The sequence below is a fragment of the Somniosus microcephalus genome, chromosome 2 (genome assembly GCF_052327205.1).
Source record: "Somniosus microcephalus isolate GS21.2 chromosome 2, FLI_Smic_1.0, whole genome shotgun sequence".
Lineage (NCBI taxonomy): Eukaryota > Metazoa > Chordata > Chondrichthyes > Squaliformes > Somniosidae > Somniosus > Somniosus microcephalus.
In genome coordinates, this window is record NC_140988.1 from 330,156,909 (window position 1) to 330,180,477 (window position 23,569).

The window sequence follows — 23,569 nt, forward strand, 5'->3', positions numbered from 1 at the left end:
CCCTCACACTCTCCCCCCCTCTCCCTCACTCTCTCCCCGCTCTCCCTCACTCTCTCCCCCGCTCTCCCTCACACTCTCTCCCCGCTCTCCCTCACACTCTCTCCCCCCCTCTCCCTCACACTCTCCCCCCCCCTCTCCCTCACACTCTCTCCCCCCCTCCCTCACACTCTCTCCCCCCCTCCCTCACACTCTTCCCCCCCTCCCTCACACTCTTCCCCCCCTCCCTCACACTCTCTCCCCCCCTCCCTCACACTCTCTCCCCCCCTCTCCCTCACACTCTCCCCCCCTCTCCCTCACACTCTCTCCCCCCCTCTCCCTCACACTCTCTCCCCCCCCTCTCCCTCACACTCTCCCCCCCCCTCTCCCTCACACTCTCTCCCCCCCCCCCTCTCCCTCACACTCTCTCCCCCCCTCTCCCTCACTCTCTCCCCCCCTCTCCCTCACACTCTCTCCCCCCCCTCTCCCTCACACTCTCTCCCCCCCTCTCCCTCACACTCTCTCCCCCCCTCTCCCTCACACTCTCTCCCCCCCTCTCCCTCACACTCTCTCCCCCCCTCTCCCTCACACTCTCCCCCCCTCTCCCTCACACTCTCCCCCCCTCTCCCTCACACTCTCCCCCCCTCTCCCTCACACTCTCCCCCCCTCTCCCTCACACTCTCTCCCCCTCTCCCTCACACTCTCTCCCCCCCCTCTCCCTCACTCTCTCCCCCCCCTCTCCCTCACACTCTCTCCCCCCCTCCCTCACACTCTCTCCCCCCCTCTCCCTCACACTCTCCCCCCCTCTCCCTCCCTCTCCCTCACACTCTCCCCCCCCTCTCCCTCACACTCTCTCCCCCCCTCACACACTCTCTCCCCCCCTCCCTCACACACTCTCTCCCCCCCTCCCTCACACACTCTCCCCCCCCTCACACTCTCTCCCCCCCCCTCCCTCACACACTCTCTCCCCCCCCTCCCTCACACACTCTCTCCCCCCCCCTCCCTCACACACGCTCTCCCCCCCCTCCCTCACACACGCTCTCCCCCCCTCCCTCACACTCTCTCCCCCCCTCCCTCACACTCTCTCCCCCCCCTCCCTCACACTCTCTCCCCCCCTCCCTCACACACTCTCTCCCCCCCCTCCCTCACACACTCTCTCCCCCCCTCTCTCACACACTCTCTCCCCCCCCCTCTCACACTCTCCCCCCCCCTCCCTCACACACTCTCCCCCCCCAACCCCCTCTCCCTCACACTCCCCTCTCCCCCCCCCAGGCCCGACCGGACTCACCTCGGTAGCACCTGCTGGTGAACAAGGCAGGCCTTTGGACCCGGTTGGCAGACTCCCGTGTCCGATTGAGATCGGGGACAGCCGTTTAAAAAAAAGCCAGAGCGGGCTCTCGCGGGCGGGCGGCGCATGCGCGGTCAGTGCCAGCGGCGCGAGGCGGCCCGCGGGGAGTAGGCAGGGAAACCCCGCGGGCTGGCGGCCGTTAGCGAGCGGATCACTTCGGGCGGCCATCCCGCGCTCCGGCCCCAACACCGTCAAACCTGAGAGGGGGAAGTAGAGACAGAGAGGGAAGAGGAGAAGGAGAGAGAGGGAAGAGGAGAAGGAGAGAGAGGGAAGAGGAGAAGGAGAGAGAGGGAAGAGGAGGAGAGAGCGAGAGAGAGAAATTTTTTGAGCTTCAGGCCTGCCTGCAGCGGGCCTGGACAGCAGCCCCGAGTCCCCCCTGCGCGAGGGTGAGGAGGAGGGGGGGGGGTTGCTAAACACAATATAAAACTCAAATAAATTGTTAATTAATTCCCTAACACATAATTCAAATATTTACCTTAGTTCCCTAACACACTGAAAGTGTGGGGAAAAAATCGTGAAAAATCAAGATGGCGGCCACTCACCTCGGTTCAGAAGGATAAGGCCCGCCCACACACGCACCGATTGGTCGACCGGTCAGGTCACCGAAGCGTAGGATTGGTCAATCGTCGAGTCACTCGACACTCAACTGTAGGATGGCACGCGCCAGGAACCCGCCGTACGATTGGTCGACCTCGACGTCACACGGTCGCTAATGAGATGCTAATGAGCGGAACGCTGAACGTTTTTCGGATACCGCGGGCGAGATTTTTGTCCGGCCGAAACGTAAATACGCCTATGACCGGTCCGGAATGGCAAGCTTTCTTTTGAGACGACGCGCGCGTCGGTACGCTCTATAACTTTCAAACGTATAGAACACGGACAGACAGACAGACATCGGGACAGACAGAAGAGCCGCTTTATATATATAGAAGATAAGATAGATAGACTAGCTGAAGTGCCCGGCGGTGCCGAGGCTTTTTCGAGGGCATGTTGTTGTTGGAAGAGAGAGAGCGCGCGACTGGGGGGGGGGGGGGGGTGGGGGGGGGAAGGGAGGGCGGGGGGGGGGGGAAGGGGGGGGAAGGGATGGGCGGGGGGGGGGGAAGGGAGGGCGGGGGGGGGAAGGGAGGGCGGGGGGGAAGGGAGGGCGGGCGGAGGGAGGAAGGGGAGGGGAGGCGCGGGGGAGGGAGGGCGGGGGCCGCCCCCCCCCCAAGAGGGTCGCGGCCCCGCCCCCCCCCCCCGCCCGAGGTGAAGACCGCCAATTGTGGCTGTGCGAGACGGCCGGGGGGCGGTTGCCAGGGTGACGCTTGACGCTCAGCAAGCCCCGCCCCCCGGCCGAGCCAGAGAGAGACGCCGCGTCTCAGCTCCTGCTGCGCACGCACCCTAGCGGCACTGGGCTGAGGCTCGGCCCTCCAGCCTTCGAGTGGGGCCGGGAGGTGCCTAGCTCAGGCGTGGGTGCGAAGGAGAAGCCGAGGCTTCGAGGCCTACCTGGAAAAACGGGGAAAGGTAGGAAAATTAATGAGATTAGATAAGTTAATTCGTTTCCAAATCATTTTTTTTTAAAACAATATGTGTTTTAAAAGCAACGTTTTTTTTTAAAGACGCAGAAAGCGGGAAAAAGAAAGGAAAAGTTTGGAATCAAGATGGCGGCGACTCACCTCGGTTCAGAACGGTAAGGCCCGGCCACACACGCACCGATTGGCCCGGCGGCACACGCCAGCAACCCGGCGTACGATTGGTCGAGCTCGAGGTCACTCTGTCGCTAATGAGCGGATAATGAGGTGCTAATGAGCGGAACGTTGAAGGTTTTTGGGATTACCGCGGGCGCGATTTTAGCCCGGCCGAAACGTAAATACGCTTAAAACCGTCTCGGAAGCGTAAGCTTTCTTTGGAGGTAACGCGCGCGTAGGTACGCCCTGTAACTTTCGAGCGCATACCCGACAGACGCACAGGCGATGACAGACAGACAGAATGACAGACAGAAGTAAGATAAGAATAAGATTATGATATAAATGTAAAAAAAAATTAAATCTCTTTTCTAATCCAACCTTTTGATCAGTTCTCTTTTTCTATTCCTTAATAACAGGAGTTCTTATCCATGATCCATAAAACAGATAAAAATTGTATTTAGCTTACACAGAAACGAAACACTGTCCTTCTCTAGGTTCCCCTTCACCTTTAAAGGTTCTTGAGAAGATCATAGCTACCCAACTCTGTTTAACAATCTTGTTTGAATCTTTCTTTTCTGGTCAAAGTTATCAATGATATTTTGTGTGACTGTCACCATGGCACGTTATCCCTCCTAGCTCTCCATATCGCCTTCAATATGGTTGGTCACTCCATCCTCCACGGCCCACTTTCGTGGCACCATCCTTCATGCTCTGAGTCGTACTTATTCCATCATGGCCAACACATTTCCTTCAATGGCTTCTTAGCTCGAGCCACACAGTGCCTTTAGGCACCCATCGATTTGGCCCAACCCAATTCCATCCCCTTCCTGGTTGCTCACTCAAGAATGAGACTGCAGTGTTGTTTCACTCAACCCAGACCCACATCCAGTCTTTCACCAAGACTGCCTACTTTTACTTCATCCCCACTGCCGCTGAAACCCTCATCCATGTCTGTTATCTCCACGATTGACTTTTCTCATGCGCGCCTCACCAGCCTCATCTCACTCAACAAACCCCAACTAATCCAGAACTCCACCATCCGCATTATATTCCTACCAAGTCCCACGCTCCCATCCATCTATCCTCGTCAGTCTTCACTGGATCCCCATCACCAAGCATTCAAAATTCTCATTCCAGTTTACAAATCCCTCCCAGAACTTGCTCCACCTTTTCACTACAACTTCCTCCAGCCCCAAAGTACTTCATTGGCTGTAAAGTTGCTTTGGGATGTCCTGAGGTCGTGAAAGGCGCTATATAAATGCAAATCTTTCTCTTTTTTTTTTATACATCACATCTTGCATCTTCTGACTTTGGTACTCGTGTAGCCCCTTCTCTGCTGCATAATTGGTGGCACAGCTTTTAGCATTACACACTAAAAAAAGACTTGCATTTATATAGCAACTTGCACGACCACCAGATGTCTCAAAGCGCTTTACAGCCAATGAAGTACTTTTGAAGTGGAGTCACTGTTGTAATGTGGGAAACACTATGGGGTATGTACTATGTAGAAAGTTAAAACAGCAAAAAAGTCAAACCCAAAGAGGTCAGTTGCTTTAAATGTGTCATATACTGGCCCCAGCAAATTTTTCTAATATTAATTCATTCTTCCCACATAATTCAGTTATTTTAAGAAAACTTGTATTAAATAGGAACATTGATCTAAATACAAAAATAGCGAGGAAAAATGAGGAGCGTTACTAATCCATAGTATACTATTGCCACCATAAATTAAAATATCTGGAAAAATACAGGAGAAAGTGTGCCGTGCACAGAAGATATCTGTCCCTTCCTCCCCAGGTTATATGCTTGCTTGTGGGATTGCAATAGCAGTCTAGATATTTTGCAAGTCCCTGGGATATTTTATTTTGCAATAGCTTTAAACTTTAAAATATGTTTTAATCACTCTTTCTTGCAAAATGGCCTACTATTACTTTTATTTACCTTATTTGAATGTTACAGTCTGCCTAAAATAAAAGCACTGGACAAAATTCTCATGGTTAGAAATCAGTCCCCTCCCCAAATTGTTTTTCCAAGACAGACACAAATAAATATACATATTAGGGTTGCAAAGGGGTGGAAAGTTTCCGGTAAATTTCCGGAAATTTTCCACGGGAAGTTTAGCTTGGGAATTTTGCCCAAAAAAGCACATGCTAGCATAATATTGTTTTTTTTGTATTTCTTTCTTTTTTTCCCCCACAGGTCCTCTCTTAAAATTACTAACAGAGATGGAATCTTAATTATTAAGGAATTTCTTAATCAATATATGTTTATCTTCTTACTTGGCTTGTTTTAATAATTACAAGTTTTGTGTGTGACTGTGAACAAATGTGTCCTGATTGGTTGGATGAGCTCCCTCTATTTGTAATATTTGCATATCGAATTGTGATTGGCCTGCAGGCATCTGTAAGACTGCTATAGTTTTTTTAAGATCCAGGTTAGGGGTCCTGAGGGAAGTCATTTTGTTTTCTGCTGATGTTGTGATGATGCAGTAAGTAAATCAGACTTTATACCAAATAAACCAGTTACTTGTTGAACTCTGTTGTCCTTCAATTTAAAATATACAAAATAATACACTATTGGTGATGTAGCGTCGTGTGTGTACAGGTCATGCTTCCATCACATGGAGCATCAGCAAAAATGTACTCACCCTGTTGCAATCGTGCTGATCGACCGCAGTCCGACACAGAGATGAATGCCCTTTATTTCTCTGCATAGAACAATGCCACGTTTACTGTTGGATGTGTGGAAGCATTTTACCCCAGGCATTAAAGATGGAAAGACTGTGTACATGTGCAAACACTGTAGAAAGCCATATGTAAAGAATGCCACAAAGATGCAGCAGCATTTATCCAAATGCAACAACTTCACTCAAAGCTCACAGCAGTCAGCCCAGAGTTCCTCTGCTTCCATTCAAGAAGATGATGGTTCTCAATCAGCATCAGGCTCCTTATCATCAGCAACTCCTGGCCCACTTGGAAGGTTCTTTGATACAATGGATAACCATAGCCAGAAGAATGCAGATGAGTGCCTTGCTCGAGCTGTATATGCAACAGGCTCACCCCTCATGCTCACAGCCAATGTGTACTGGAAGAGATTTTTCAATGTTATTCGCCCTGCATACTGTCCTCCCACCAGACATGCTTTGTCTACTTATTTGCTGGAGGCTGAGTATAACAGAGTCCAAGGAAAGCTCAAAGAAACGATAGCGATGGCAGACTGTGGTGCAGTTATCTCAGATGGGTGGTCAAATATACGAGGGGAGGGCATCATAAACTACATCGTCTCCACTCCTCTCCCAGTGTTCTTCAAGAGCACAGACACGAAGGACAACAGGCACATACATTGCTGATGAGCTGAAAGCGGTCATCAACGATCTTGGATCACAAAAGGTCTTTGCAGTAGTTACTGACAATGCTGCGAATATGAAGGCTGCTTGGGCTCAAGTGGAGGAGGCCTACCCTCATATTACGTCTATTGGGTGCGCAGCTCATGGGCTTAACCTGCTCCTCAAGGACATCATGGGTTTAACCTGCTCCTCAAGGACATCATGGGTTTGAGAACCATGGAAGCACTGTACAAGAGAGCCAAGCAAGTTGTTAAGTATGTCAGGGGAAAACAGGTAGTTGCAGCAACCTACAACTCCAAGCAAATGACAAAGAACAAGAACACCACACTGAAGCTGCCCAACAACACTAGATGGGGTGGTGTTGTCATAATGTACAACAGCCTTCTGGAGGGTAAGGAGTCGCTGCAAGAAATGGCAATATCCCAGTCTGGGGATATGGAAACCACCATCAAGAAAATACTGCTGGATGATGTGTTTTGGGAGAGAGTGGTTAGCAGCCTTAAACTACTCTCACCAGTAGCATTTGCAATTGCTCAGATTGAAGGAGATGACGCTGTCTTGTCAGATGTTCTCAGGCTTTTTACTGATTTAAAAGAACAAATCAGCATTGCCCTACCCACATCCCTGCTGCTCAAAGCAGAGGAGAAGGCAATTGTTTAATTCATACAGACGCGTCAAGAATTTTGTGTCAAGCCGATTCATGCTGCAGCATACATGCTGGACCCAAAGCATGTTGGGAGACCAATACTTTCTGGAGAACAGATCAACAGCGCTTACAGTGTGATTTCTACCCTCTCACACCATCTCAATCTGGATGTGGGCAAAGTTCTGGGAAGTCTGGCAAAGTTCTCTACCAAGCAAGGTCTTTGGAATGGGGATGGGATATGGGAATCATGCAAGCATATCAGTGCACATACCTGGTGGAAGGGACTTTGTGCATCTCAGGCCCTGTCACCTATTGCATCGGTGATACTCCAAATCCCACCTTCATCAGCGGCCTCTGAACGAAACTGGTCACTTTTTGGGAATACGCATACAAAGGTGCGCAACAGGCTGACTAACAAGAGTGGAGAAACTGGTGGCTATCCGGGCGAACCTACAACTTATTGAGCCAGATACAGAAGTGTCCACCACACAGCTAGACACTGACACAGAGGAGGAAATGGACACGTCAGAGCCAGAGTCAGAGAATCAGGAGGAGCAATGAGGAGTAGAAGACTCGTGAGTAGAAGACTCAAAGGGACAAAATAAGGACAAATTACAGGCTAAATAAGCTGACGCTCTTTTTATTTTATTTTAGATGGGTCTTTTTTGTGGGGGTTCAATAAAGTTCAAAATTATAACCTAAATAAAGTTTTGAAAGCCTGTTTTTATTTGTATGGAACAGTATGTCTATTTTGACGACAAAGATAATATAAGGGTCAGAGACAAAAACCATCAGTGTGCAAAAAAACTCTAAATTCCCATAAATTCCCAAAAATTCCCATGGAAAGTTTCCTCTTTTAAAAATTCCCAGAATTTTGCAACCCTAATACATATCCCTATTTTTCTTTGTTTATGGGATGTGGGCGTCGCTGGCAAGGCCAGCATTTATTGCCCATCCCTAACTGCCTTTGAGAAGGCTGCAGTCCGTGTGGTGAAGGTACTCCATGGGACTAGAACATCAGGTACATGTTATTTGTGCTACAATCTACCCACAATATGGCATATTATAATCAACAATATTGTAAAATATGGATGCATGGCAAGCCCTGTAAACATTCAGAGTATAAGATACTACATAGAATTACAAAGAGACCCAGCCTGTTCATCCTTTCCCGATTGGTATAACCTTGCATTTGCACCCTCTCCAGTGCCTCTATATCCTTTTTATCATAGGGTAACCAGAATTGTGCACAGTACTACAGAAAGGTGAACTTCATAAGTTCCATATATAAATTTATATATCTATCACTGTTTAATCATTAGCACAGCTCTAACTAAAGAACAAAAATTAATTCCCCGAGAATTTAAAATCACATTTGGGCAACATCAACTTGCATTTTTATCGCACCTTGAAAGTATGACAAAGTCCCAAGGCACGTCACAGAAGCGTAATCACATTAACACCAAGCCAAAGGAGGTAATATTAGAAGGGATGACTAAAAGTTTGGTCAAAGGAGTACATTTTAAGGAGAATCTTAAAGGATGTGGTCAAATCTTCAGAGTGGGATAGATTTCTAAGTAATTTTAGACATGACACAAGGTAAATGTAGCATGCTTGAGGGGAAGAAGTGACTTTGGACCCATTGTTCCCAAAGCTTTCCACCACTGGGGGTTTCTTTGCCTCATTTCTGGTCTATTGTAGTCTAATGGATAGAGATTGATGGCCATGATTAGTCAACAACTCTATTATTGTTGCATCATGTGACCACCAGGATGGTAGAAGGGGAACTAGATGGACCGTGGTCTTTTTTCATCTAGCAATTCCTCTGTCCCTATGACGTTAGTCCTACTATGTCTTTTGATACTTTGAACTTGTGTTCCTTTGTCCTACTTTCACAACTTAATCTGTAGTAATTTTCTGAAATTACCTTTTTCATACTGTTTACTAACTTACCTCTATAAAATAACTTTTCAAATGCCTCCTTTCAAGGCTGAAAATCCCAGTTTTTCCTCAAACCTCAATAGTAGGGATCACGTTTATGCACTACCTCTACATCTCCCTTGTGTGTCAGTCACCAGAATTGGACACAGCACCACTCAAGCTATGGTATGATCAGAGCACCATACAATTTGGGAAAAACTTCTTCGCACCATTACTCTGTTCCAGCTACAAAGTACGGCATTCTTTTGGCTTGGCTGATTTCTGCTCTGCAGTAGGTGAACATGGTAAGCATAGAGTTCAATAGGAGCCTTGGGTCTCGCTCAACTTCATCCTTAGCTAATTTGACATTATTCATGATGTCCATGTGTATGTTGCCTATTTTATTCCCCCTATGTGCAGCACTTCAACTTGTATTAAATTTTATCTGCCTTTGGTGATATACTTACATATTTTGCAACTCATTTTGTACTTCCCAAGCTGCCTCCTCAGAATCGCCTGCTTAATTTGTATAATCTACAAAATTAATCCATTTGTATCAAATTTCTGAATCAAGCTGTGGATGCACGTTTGAAACAAACAGTTTGTACCCCACTCAACACTCCTCCCTCCCTGACATAATTTCTCCAATACCTGAAATGTTCTACTCATCAGCCAATTTCTTCTCCCTTGCCAAGGATAACCCTATCTCCCCACCGAGTAGAACAAGCAGTATTTTGTGAGCAACTCTTGTCAAATATTTTTTTGATTAAGCCAATACACTATAGTGCTGTGTGATGGTATTAATTGGTCAGCTCAAATTGCTCTAACCACTATTACTACTTCATTCAAATGACAATTCATGGCCGTCACCAGTGGAGTCAACCTGTCACATCTATGAACCTATCCAGCACTCAACAGTTTAGTTCACTAAAATAATCTATTTTGATAGAGATCTGAAATCATGTTTATCCTACATAGAAACATAGAAGATAGGAAGAGTAGGCCATTCGGCCCCTCGAGCCTGCTCCGCCATTCAATGAGATCATGGCTGATCATCCAAACTCAGTACCCTGTCCCTGCCTTCTCCCCATATCCCTTGATCTCTTTAGCCTTAAGAAATATATCTAACTCCTTCTTGAATATATTTAATGAATTGGCCTCAACTGCCTTCTGTGGTACAAACAATACCACTGGTTTATTTGACCCATAAATCCCTCACTCATACATTTTCCCTCAGTAATGAATCAGTGATTGGCTCCAATTTCTCCACCCACCTCCAGCAAGAAATCAACAATAACTTGCATTAGTGCAGTAAAATTAAGTTTTTTGGCTTGTAGTTTATTCATCACAACAATAAATTGTATTTGCATAGCACCTTTGATGCAATAAAACGTCCCAAGGCGCTTCACAGGACCTTTATCAGACAAAATTTGACATCAAGCCACATAAAGATATTCGGACAGGTGACCAAAAGCTTGGTCAAAGAGGTACGCTTTAAGGAGTGTCTTAAAGGAGGAAAGACAGTTAGAGGCACGGAGAAGTTATGGGGGAAATTCCAGAGCTTAGGGCCTGAGCAGTTGAAGGCACAGCCAGCAATACTGGATCGATGAAAATCGGGGATGCACAAGAGGCCAGAATTAAAGGAGTGCAGAGATCTCGGTGAGTTGTAGGGCTGAAGGAGGTTAGAGAGATAGAAAGGGGCAACGCAATGGAGGGATTTGAACACAAAGATGAGAATTTTTAAATCAAGGCGTTGCCGGACTGGGAGTCAATGTACGTCAGTGAGCACTTCTATTCCATATTCCAACAATTTGGCAATAGCAGCCTATCCACAAGTAATGAAAACTCATTTCAGATAAAATTTGTGATGCTTCCTAGTTACAAGAATTAAACAAAATACATGAAATTAATGTTTTGTATGCAGTTTAGCTCCTGAAACTGTTTATAAATACCTAATTTTTTTATTGTAAATTCTAGACAAGGATAAACCATTTTGTTAGGAACAGCAGACTACAAATTATAATAAAAAAGAGCGCCCGAGACCAGCGCCCAAAGCGAGAGCAGCAGCGAACCTAAGAAGAGGCACCGGAGACCAGCGCCTAGAGCGGGAGCTCGCTGGGAGCAGAGCGAACGGACCTGTGATATGGGGGGGTGGGGGGGCAAAGTGTGACGTCACAGGAAAGCAGGTAAGTGATTGGTTGGTGAGTATTTCTCTTTTTTTCTAAACTTGGACATTAGTTTAAATTAAGATCCATGATTACAGATTAAAAACTATACATAGATAACTGATATTTCAAAATTTGAAAACCTAATTAGTTAAATAAATTACAATAGAGATGGCAGAGCAGGTGATGTGTTGCAGCTGTAGCATGTCGGAGCTGGTGGACACCAGTGTGATCTACGGTGACCACATCTGTGGTAAGTGTTGGCAGCTCGAGAAACTTCAGCTCAGAGTTGATGAGCTGGAGTCCGAGCTTCGGACACTGCAATACATCAGGGAGTGGGAGAGTTACCTGGACACTGTTCCAGGAGGAAGTCACACCCCTTAGGTTAAGTACTTCAAATTTGGTCCGTTGTCAGGGACAGGGGGGTGTGACTACGAGTGAGGCAGGTATAGGGATCCAGAAGGTAGCTTTGGAGAAGCCTCAGCCCTTGCACTTGTCCAACAGATATGAGGTTCTTGCTCCCTGTGTGGACGAGAGCAGGGACTGCAGGGAGGATGAGCAAACTGACCACAGCACCGTGGTACAGGGGGCCATTCAAGCTGGGGGCGTAAAATGAAATGTAGTCGTGATAGGGGACAGTATAGTTAGGGGAATAGGTACTGTTCTCTGCAGCCGAGAGCGTGAGTCCCGAAGGCTGTGTTGCCTGCCCAGTGCCAGGGTTAAGAACATCTCCTCTGGGCTGGAGAGGAACTTGGAGAGGGAGAGGAAAGATCCAGTTGTCGTGGTCCACGTAGGTACCAACGACATTGGCAGGACAAAGAAAGAGGTTCTGCTGAGGGAGTATGAGTAGCTAGGGGCTAAATTAAAAAGCAGAACCACAAAGGTAATAATCTCTGGATTACTACCTGAGCCACGAGCAAATTGGCATAGGGTAAATAAGATCAGAGAGATGAATGTGTGGCTCAAAGATTGGTGTGGGAGAAATGGGTTTCGATTCATGGGGCACTGGCACTGAGGGAGCTGTTCCGTTGGAACGGACTTCACTTGAACCATCCTGGGACCAGTGTCCTGGCAAATCGAATAACTAGGGCTGTAAACTAAATAGTGGGAGGATTCAAGTGAGGGGAAATCAAAAAAGTCAGAGAGAAAAGAGAAGGCAATAGTGCAGGGTAGCAGTAGGAGTAATGATAACCAGAGTGACAGGAAGGGACAGAGCATATAAATATAAGAGTGCACCAGAAAGTAGAGTCAGAGTAGGGAAAAATGGTATAAAGACAAAATTAAAAGCTCTTTATCGGAATGCACGCAGCATTCGTAACAAGATAGACGAGTTGACGGCACAAATAGAAATGAATGGGTATGATCTGATAGCCATTACAGAGACTTGGTTGAAAGGTGACCAAGGCTGGGAACTGATTATTCAGGGGTATTTGACATTTCGGAAGGATAGGCAGAAAGGAAAAGGAGGTAGGGTAGCTCTGTTAATAAAGGATGAGATCAGTGCAGTAGTGAGAAATGATATTAGTTCAGAAGATCAAGATGTAGAATCAGTTTGGGTGGAGATAAGAAATAATAAGGGAAAGAAGTCACTGGTGGGAGTGGTCTATAAGCCCCCTAACAGTAGCTACACTGTTGTATAAATCAAGAAATAATGGAGGCTTGTAAGAAAGATACTGCAATAATCATGGGCGATTTTAATCTTCATATAGATTGGACAAATCAAATTGGCAAAGGTAACCTGGAGGACGAGTTCAGAGAGTGTATTCGGGATGTTTTCTTAGAACAATACGTTGTGGAACCAACCAGGGAGCGGGCTAATTTAAATCTGGTATTGTGTAATGAGACAGGGTTAATTAATGATCTCATAGTAAAGGATCCTCTAGGGAAGAGTGATCATAGCATGTGTCTCAAACTAGTGTCTTGAACTTTAAATAGCCTGTAAAGGCCTTAGAAAAGAACAGAAGAGGTTCACCAGGATGTTGCCAGGGATGAAGGACTTCCGTTATGAGGAGAGGTTGGAAAAGTTAGGACTGTTCTCCTTGGAACAGAGAAGGTTAAGGAGGTGGCCTAGACGTTTTCAAGATGATGCTAGGTTTTGATAGCGTAGAGAAAAACTATTCCCTCTGGCAAGTGAGTCATTAACTTGATGTCATAGATTTAAAATCGTTGGCAAAAAATCTAGAGGGGAGATGATGAGAATTTTTTTCACTCAGAGTTGTCGTGATCTGGAACGCTCTACCTGAAAAGATGGTGGAAGCAAATTCCATAAATAATTTTAAAAGGGAGTTGGACAGGTACTTGAGGATGAGGAACAGGGTTCCGGGCAAAAAGCGGGGGTGTGGGACTAAGCACGACTGGTCTTTCAAAGAGCCACACACAGGCACGACAGGCCGAATGGCCTCCTTCTGTGCTGCAAGTTTCTATGATTCTATATCTATGAGGATATTAAAGAATATCTTAATCTTTTCCATCCTTCTGTATTCACCCGAATTTTTTGTCTCCATTCGCGTGCTCATTTTTGCTGCCCAGCAAAACCCAAACCCATTACTACTATCACTCCTTTTTTCCCTTCCCACTTAACCCCTTATGGGCCCAGTCACTTCCCCTTCCATCACCCATGCCATGCCATGCCACGTTTTCGTTTCTCCCCTCTCGGCTACAAATCCCGACCCCAACACAATCCTCTGGCTTCTTATTCTCCTGCCCCTGTCCCAGACTTGAATCCATAAACTTGAGCTCATCCAAAACTCTGCTGCCCATATCCTAAATCGCATCAAGTCCCATTCTCCCTTCATCCGGTGCTCGTTGACCAACATGGGCTCCTGATCCGCCAATGCCTCAAATTTAAAATTCTCATCCACATGTTCAAATCCATTCATGGCCTTGCAACTCCCCATCTCTGTAACCTCCTCCAGCCCTGCAACCCTCTGAGAACTCAGTGTTCCTCCAACTCTGGCTTCTAACACGCAACCCCGCCCCCCCCCTCCTTTGGCTTGCTGTCAATTTTTGTTTGATTACGAACGAACTGACGAACATTGATATAGTTCACAACCTCAGGATGTCCCAAAGCACTTTACAGCGAACGAAGTACATTTGAACTGTAGCTACTGTTGTAATGTCGGAAATGCAGCAGCCAATTGGCACAAACAGCAATGAGATAATGACCAGATAATCTATTTTTTTTTTAGTAATGTTGGTTGAGGGATAAGGATTGGCCATGACACTGGGAGAATTCCCCTGCTCTTCTTCGAATGGTGCAATAGGATCTTTTACATCCACCGGAGTGGGCAGACGGGGCCTCGGTTTAACGTCTCGTGTGAAAGACAGAAGCGCCTTGTGTCATTTTTGCTATGTTAAAAAGGTGCTATAGAAGTGCAAGTTGTTGTTGCTGTACTTATAAAGTAACATAATTTCTAACTTATGATTTGCATTCCTGCAGATGGTCACTAAAATGGCCAGTTTAGATTCCAGATTGAGGCTCTGATGCAGTTTGACCTCTCTGCTCACGAGTCCCTGATGCACTGTTCCAACTTTGTGGGCTCTTTATTCTCCAACTCTGCCTCCAGCTTTCTTCCAGCACAGAAAGAACGCGCAGAGACTTGGCAGAAAGTAGGGTCAGGGAGGACAAGCATTCGAAGAAAGTCTACGTATTAGTGCAGTACTCACTGAATTTCCATTGGCTGTTGGATACGCGTTTGCTTTGTCTCCTGATTTAATCCCAGTGATTTTCATCAAAAGGGTATTCATAACTTATTTAAACCTACGTACTTTTCACACAGCTAAAAATAACATCCTGCCGATCGTCCATTGTGCTGTCCAAAATCAAAACGCGGGTGAGCAAAAGCGTTCTTCAACTTAACATTGCCAAAACTATTCGGATTCCATCAATAAAAAAAATCTACCCTAACCCAAAATTCCATCCCCCTCCCCACTTGCTCACTCAGGTTGAGCCTAAAGTGCACCAACTCAGCATAATCATCCTGCTTGACCTTGAGTGGGGGGGGGGGGGGGGGGTTTAAACCCCACATGCTAACCACCAACAAAACTGTCTACTTCCATCCCTGCAACAATCCTACACTCACCTTATTCCCACCACAGTCTTTATCCATGCCTTTGTCATCTCCAGACTACACAAACGTTTTTCTTACCAGCATCCCAAGTTCAACCCTGCATAAACTGCAACATGTCCAAAACACCAGCTCTTCCACCATATTCAGTACTAAGTGCCACAGTCTTCCCAGCCACCGGCCTTAGCAAATCCTGGAGAATTTACTTTCGGTTCCAGCCAGCTACAGAGACCCAGACATTGGGAACCAACATCACTAGCAGATCTTAGCACAGTATAACAACAGCTTTGAGGTAGGCTCAGAAACATACTTATCCAGATATTACTTAAGAGACATCAGTACAGATTTAGAAGGGGAAGATCCTCCTTGACAAACTTCATAGACTTGGACACTGCCAGACAAATTCCCACAAGACTCCCAATTAAACACGAAGCCACAGGAATCCAGAGTAGACTATGGCACGGTATCGAAGATTAGTTTTTAAAAAATGGCAAACCGACAGTTCTCATGAGAAGAGTATCAAAACAGGGTCAATGTTTGGACTCCTGTTGTTGCTAATGTACACTGATAACTGACATCAAATCTAATTAAGCTTGCACTAAAATTGGGAGAGCAACAGACAGTACACAGAAAAATACTTCTAGATCATGATAAATATAAAGTACTGCACACTGGATTACTAAATGTGCATTGGTATAAAACAAAAACAGGGATCCAATTGGCAGCGAGAAAACACATGGAAAGCAGAATTGGGAATGGCTTAGCACTTCCGATGGCATAAAGCTGTTAGAGGCAATGGGAATTCTAGGACAGAAAACAGAATACAGTATAAATTTACAGCGATTTTCCTGAAATTCTGTTCCATTCGGGTCCATACGCTAATATGGGAGAGTAAACAGACTGACACAAATTAGAGAAGCTAAGCTCTACAGTCTAGAAAGATGAGTTAGGATGTTTCAGCGGGTACGTGTCTGTTTGTGCACTGCCGACCAAAATGCAGATTTTATGACGACACAATTTGAAACATTTAATAGTGTAGGCAGGATAAGCAAAAAATACTTTAAATTCAGACAGGATACAAGAGCAGAAGTTATAAATTTAAATCAGTGAAAAGGTGTTAAAGCATCTTGGGTATAGCTTCTCTACTCAAGTGATACGCTTTTGGAATTATCTGTTAGATGAGGCAGCAGAGGCTAAAATTTAAGGGGGTGTTTAAGAGGAGGCTAGACATTATGAAAGGAGCATTGTGCACCAGATGGATGGGTTTTGATGGACTGAACTTCCCTTTCTGATCATTGTTTTATGCCAAAAACAGTTAGGAATGTGATCAGCTATTTGCCAAATCATACAAAAAAGCTGAATTATTATGCTCCATACATAACACTTATTTGCATTTTTTAAATGAGATCAATGTTTACAACGCAGGGATTATACAACCTTTAAATACTATCAACGTTTTAGATTCCCATACAGCAAACATAAATGAGCCCTCAACATTTTCTACACAACAAAGATTATTCTTGCTACACAATGGTGGCGGGGGGGGGGGGGAGAGGGTGGGGGGGAAAGAGAGAAGAGAATAAGAGCCCAGAAACACAAAAAACAGTCCAACTATTCAATCTGAAGAGACTTTACTGTAACTAATTAGAAAGCTTTAATTCAACATTCAAAACCTTTGCTACTTCCCAGCAGCCAGAGTTAAACACTTCAAACGAAGAATTTTTTTTTTAAATCAAGTGTGGGACTTAAGATCTTTTTAAAATTAGATTGTTGGTGTAGAACAGGAAATGCCCTCCCCCCGGTCTCATGGTTACGGCGCCAAGACTCCCCTTTAACATAAGAAATAGGAGCAGGAGGAGGCCATTCGGCCCCTCGAGCCTGCTCCGCCATTCAATAAGATCACGGCTGATCTTCGACCTCAACTCCACTTTCCTGCACTATCCCCATGTCCCTTGATTCCCTTAATATCCAAAAATCTTTTGATCTCTGTCTTGAATATACTCAACGACTGAGCCTCCACAGCCCTCTGGGATAGAAAATTCCAAAGATTCACCACCCTCTGAGTGAAGAAATTTCTCATCTCAGTCCTAAATGGCCAACCCCTTATTCTGAGACTGTGACCCCTGGTTCTAGACTCTCCAGCCAGTGGAAACAGCCTCCTGTCAAGCCCTGTGAGAATTTTGTATGTTTCAATGAGATCATTTCTCATTCTTCTAAACTCTAGAGAATATAGGCCTAGTCTACTCAATCTCTCCTCAGGTCAATCCCTCCATCCCAGGAATCAGTCTGGTGAACCTTCGTTGCACTCCCTCTATGGCAAGTATATCCTTCCTTAGGTAAGGAGACCAAAACTGTACACAATACTCCAGGTGTGGTCTCACCAGGGCCCTATATAATTGCAAGACATCTTTACTCTTATACTCAAATCCTCTTGTAATAAAGGCCAACATACCATTTGCTTTCTTAATTACTTGCTGTACCTGCATGTTAACTTTCAGTGATTCGTGTACAAGGACACCCTCTGAACACCAACATTTCCCAATCTCGCACCATTTAAAAAAAACTCTGCTTTTCTATTTTTCCTACCAAAGTGGATAACTTCACATTTCTCCACATTATATTCCATTTGCCATGTTCTTGCCCACTCACTTAACCTGTCTGTATCCCCTTGAAGCCTCTTTGCACCCTCCTCACAACTTACATTCCTACCCAGCTTTGTATCATAAATGTAGATTGTAAAAAGCTGAGGCCCAAGCACTGATCCTTGCGGTACCCCACTAGTTACAGCCTGCCAACCCGAAAATGACCTGTTTATTCCTACTCTCTGTTTTCTGTCCGCTGAGCTCCGGGGAGGGAAGGCAGGGGTCCCGAGGCCCAGGTTAGACCTCGAGACATTTCATTAAAAAATACTCAAGTTTTTAAAAGAACTGAAATCAAGAATAAATAAAAATGTTTTGGTTTTTTTTTTAAATCACAACTGCGCTTCAGTTAACGTGCATGCAGAGACATTAAAGGATAAAAGTACATGCAGATTGAGTATTTTTAATGAAATGTCTCGAGGCCTAATCTGGGCCTCGGGGCCCCCGCCTTCCCTCCCCGGAGCTCAGCGGAAAGTTTTCCGGGCCGGAGCGGCGTCGCTTACCCTCGATCTTTTCCGAACTGCAAAGTGGGGAGGTAGTTGTGGGCTTGGGATTTATCGCCCCGCACCCCTGGAATCTACAAGCCGCATCGGCACGGGGGTTTCGGGCCCCGGCTGCTGTAGTTTTATTCCTCTCTCGCTCTTTCAGGCCCCAGTCCGCCAGCTTTTTTCCTTTAAGGACACAACATGGCGGCTCAGCCGACGCATGCGCTCTGTGCTGTGTATAGTTTTTTTTTGTTTCGGGGGATGGTGGGGAGTCCTGTTGCCAACGAACTCGTGAATCTTCTATCGCAGGATTTGCCTGCTGCTTGCAAGTAATGCAGAATACATTCACACCGCAAAAACAAGCCCATCAACTCTGTGCAAATGTTCTCATCCGCATGAGCTACCTACACTGATCCCACCCTCCTGCTTGCTTCTCATTTTATTTCCTTTCAAAATAATTTATGGTCCCTGTTTTGACCAGTTTCTACATAAGAATTCGGCGCAGGAGTAGGCCATTCGGCCCCTCGAGCCTGCTCCGCCATTCAATAAGATCACAGCTGATCTTCTACCTCAACTCCACTTTTCTGCACTAGCCCCATATCCCTTGATTCCCTTAATATCCAAAAATCTATCAATCTCTGTCTTGAATATACTCAACGACTGAGCCTCCACAGCCCTCTGGGGTAGGGAATTCCAAAGATTCACCATCTTCTGAATGAAGAAATTTCTCATCTCAGTCCTAAATGGCTGACCCCTTATTCTGAGACTGTGACCCCTGGTTCTAGACTCCCCAGCCAGGGGAAACATCCTCCCTGCATCTACCCTGTCAAGCCCTGTAAGAATTTTGTATTGTTTCAATTGCTGGCAGCAAATTCCACATTCTAACCACCCTCTGTAGATAAACTTTCCCCCCCCCCCAACCTCCTTTAATTCTTTCTGTGATCATCTTAAATTAGGCAGAGGATTAGGGAGGGAATTCCAGAGCTTAGGTGAAGGTACGGCCACCAATGGTTGCTTAAGGGATGCTCAAGAGGCCAGAATTAGAGGAACGCAGACATCTTGGGGCGGGAGGAGATTACAGAGATATGGAGGGGAGAGGTCATGGAGGGATTTTAAAACAATGATGAAAATTTTAAAATCAAGGCGGTGCTTAACCAGGAGCCAACGTAGGTCTGCGAGCACAGGGGTGATGAGTGAACAGGACTTGGTGCGAGTTAGAACGCAGGCAGCAGAAGTGTGGATGACCTCAAGTTTACGTAGGGTAGAACGTGGGAAGTCAGCCAGGAGTGCATTGGAATAGTCAAGTCTAGAGGTAACAAAGACATGGATGAGGGTTTCAGCAGCAGATGAACTGAGGCAGGGGCAGTGTCAGACGATGTTAGAGGTGGGAATGGGTGGTCTTGGTTATGGCCTGGATATGTGGCCAGAAGCTCATTTCAGGGTCAAATATGACAGCAAAGGTTGTGAACAGTCTGGTTCAGCCTCAAACAAATGCTAGGGAGAGGGATGGAGTTGGTGGCTAGGGAACGGAGTTTGTGGCAGGGACTGAAGACAATGGTTTTGATCTTCCCAATATTTAGTTGGAGAAAATTTCTACTCATCCAGTACTGGATGTCTGACAATTTAGAGACAGTGGGGGGGTCGAGAGAAGTGGTGGTGAGGTAGAGCTGGGTGTCATCAACGTATAGGTCGAAACTGACGCGGTGTTTTCGGATGATGTCGTTAAGGGGCAGCATGTAGATGAGAAATAGGAGGGGGCCAAGGATAGATCCTTGGGGGACACCAGAGGTAATTATGCAGGACCAGGAAGAGAAGCCATTGCAGGTGAATCTTTGGCTATGATTAGATAGATAAGAATGCAACCAGGTGAGTGCAATCGCACCCAGCTGGACAATGGTGGAGAGGCATTGGAGGAGGATGGAGTGGTCAACCATGTCAAAGGCTGCAGACAGGTCGAGAAGTACGAGATACATGATACATCATGTAAAGAATAGTATTCGAGGACATGTAATCTGAGCCATTAACATTTATGGGTCCCATTCTTCTCTCATCTTCCCAATTTCCCATAGAGATGAGGGCGTAAAATTCCATTGCATTGTCAAAGGGAGAAAAGTATTTTTATTGAATTTATCATTAAAACAAATGTCTCCTTTTGGAAAAATATGCCCTTTTAGAAAAAGAAATCAATGATCCAGTAAAATCAGCAGAGATAAATGATCTTTAGCCCAGAGAACTACGAGGGAGATGAGATTTGTGAAGCATTTTGGTCATTATAAAGTGCTGAACACGGGGGGAATCAGACTTTTGAGGTGCCTATTTTAAAAAATGGCAAAACAGGTACATTTTTATTAAAAACTTAGAAACATAGAAAAATAGGAACAGGAGTAGGCCATTCGACCCTTCGAGCCTGCTCCACCATTCAATATCATGGCTGATCCTTTATCTCAATACCATTTTCCCACGCTCTCCCCATACCCCTTGATGCCTTTTGTGTCTAGAAATTCTATGCATCTCCTTCTTAAATATATTCAGTGACTGGGCCTCCACAGCCTTCAGTGGTAGAGAATTCCACAGGTTCACCACCCTCAGTGAAGGAATTTCTCCTCATCTCAGTCCAAAATGTCCTACCCCGTATCCTGAGACTGTGACCCCTTGTTCTAGACCCTCCAGCCAGGGGAAACATCCTCCCTGCATCCAATTTGTCTAGCCCTGTCAGAACTTTATACGTTTCAATGAGATCCCCTGTCATTCTTCTAAACTCGAGTGAATACAGGCCTAGTCGACCCAATTTCTCCTCATATGACAGTACTGCCATCCCAGGAATCAGTCTGGTGAACCTTCGCTGCACTCCCTCTACGGCAAGTATATCCTTTCTTAGGTAAGGAGACCAAAACTGCACACAGTACTCCAGGTGTGGTCTCACCAAGGCCCTGTACAAATGTAGCAAGACATCCTTGCTCCTGTACTCAATTCTTCTTGCAATGAAGGCCAACATACCATTTGCCTTCCTAACTGCTTGCTGCACCTGCATGTTTGCTTTCAGTGACTGGTGTACAAGGACACCCAGGTCCCTCTGTACATCAACATTTCCCAATCTATCACCATTTAAATACATAGATACATAGAAGATAGGAGCAGGAGTAGGCCATTCGGCCCCTCGAGCCTGCTCCGCCATTCAATGCGATCATGGCTGATCATCCAAATTCAGTACCCGGTCCCTGCTTTCTCCCCATATCCCTTGATCCCTTTAGCCTCAAGAAATATATCCAACTCCTTCTTAAATATATTTAATGAATTGGCCTCTACTGCCTTCTGTGGTAGAGAATTCCACAGGTTCACCACTCTCTGAGTGAAGAAATTCCTCCTCATTTCTGTCCTAAATGGCCTACCCGTTATCCTTAGACTGTGACCCCTGGTTCTGGACTCTCCGACCATCGGGAACATCCTTCCTGCATCTAGTCTGTCCAGTCCTGTCAGAATTTTATAAGTTTCAATGAGATCCCCTCTGATTCTTCTAAACTCCAGTGAGTACAAGCCCAATCGACCAAATCTCTCCTCATACGTCATTCCTGCCATCCCAGGTATCAGCCTGGTGAATCTTCGCTGAACTCCATGGCAAGAACATCCTTCCTCAGATAAGGCGACCAAAACTGCACACAATACTGTCTTTCTGTTTTTCCTACTGAAGTGGATAACTTCACATTTATCCACATTATATTGCATCTGCCATGTATTTGCCCACTCACTCAACTTGTCTAAATCGCCTTGAAGCCATTTTGCATCCTCCTCAACTCACAATCCCACCTAGTTTCGTGTCGTCAGCAAACTTGGAAATATTACATTTGGTTCCCACATCCAAATCATTGATATATAATGAATAGCTGGGGCCCAAGCACTGATCCCTGCAATACCCCATTAGTCACCACGTGCCACCCTGAAAAAGACCCATTTTTTCCTACTCTGTTTCCTGTCTGTTAACCAATTTTCAATCCATGCCAGTATATTACCCCCAATCCCATGTGCTTTAATTTTGCACACTAACCTCTTATGTGGGACTTTATCAAAGGCCTTCTGAAAATCCAAATACACTACATCCACTGGTTCTCCCTTATCTATTCTACCAGTTACATCCTCAAAAAATTCCAGTAGGTTTGTCAAACACGATTTCCCTTTCATAAATCCATGTTGACTTTGTCTAATCCCATTGATATTTTCTAAGTGTCCTGTTATCACATCCTTTATAATACTCTCGCATTTTCCCTACTACTGATGTTAGGCTAACCGGTCTGTAGTTCTGTGTTTTCTCTCTCCCTCCTTTTTTAAATAGTGGGGTTACATTTGCCACCCTCCAATCTGCAGGAACTGTTGCAAAAATCTATAGAATTTTAGATGATGACAACCAATGCATCCACTATTTCCATGGCTACCTCTTTTAGTACTCTGGGATGCAGATCATCAGGCCCTGGGGATTTATCAGCTTTCAGTCCCATTAATTTCTCCAGCACTATTTTTTTACTAATACTAATTTCCTTTAATTCCTCCTTCTCACTAGACCCTTGGTTCCCTAGCATTTCTGGGAAGTTATTTGTGTCTTCTACCGTGAAGACAGAACCAAAGTATTTGTTTAATTGCTCTGCCATTTCCTTGTTGCCTATTATAAATTCTCCCATTTCTGACTGTAAGGGACCTACATTTGTCTTCACTCTTTTTCTTTTTACATACTTGTAGAAGCTTTTACAGTCTGCTTTTATGTTCCTTGCAAGTTTACTCCAATACTTTATTTTTCCCCTCTTAATCAATCTCTTGGTCCCTTTTTTGCTGGATTCTAAACTGCTCCCAATCCTCAGGCTTGCTACTTTTTCTGGCAACTTTATATGACTCCTCTTTAGATCTAATACTATCCTTAATTTCTTTTGTTAGCCATGGTTGGGCCACTATTCCTTTTGTGTTTTTTGTGCCAGACAGGAATGTATAACTGTTGCAATTCATGCATGCATTCATTCCTTAAATGTTAGCCATTGCCTATCCACCTTTTAATGAAGCTCCCCAATCTATCATAGCCAACTCACCACTCTTACCTTCGTAGTTTCCTTTGTTTAGATTTAGGACCCTAGTTTCGGATTGGACTTCTTCACTTTCCATCTTAAATGAAGAATTCTATCATGTTATGGTCACTCTTCCCTAAAGGACCCCGCACAACAAGATTATTAATTAACCCCTTCTCATTGCACAATACCCAATCTAGGATAGCCTGTTCCCTAATTGGCTTCTCAACATACTGGTCTAAAAAACCATCTCGTACAAACTCCA

At 45.4% G+C, this 23,569-nt stretch overlaps 1 protein-coding gene across 3 annotated transcripts in view; it reads right to left on the reverse strand.

Annotated features, from left to right (window-relative positions):
• The window catches only part of smad4a (SMAD family member 4a), a 169,609-nt gene that overhangs the window by 112,966 nt on the left and 33,074 nt on the right, over positions 1 to 23,569 (reverse strand). For 2 of the 3 annotated variants that reach the window (XM_085974835.1, XM_085974820.1), the window contains exon 1: positions 18,278 to 18,477. The exons of the other annotated variant lie outside the window; for it this stretch is intronic. The gene's annotated coding sequence lies outside the window, so the exon portion shown is untranslated. Of the gene's footprint in view, positions 1 to 18,277; positions 18,478 to 23,569 lie in introns of those variants that run through there. 3 annotated transcript variants of the gene reach the window in all.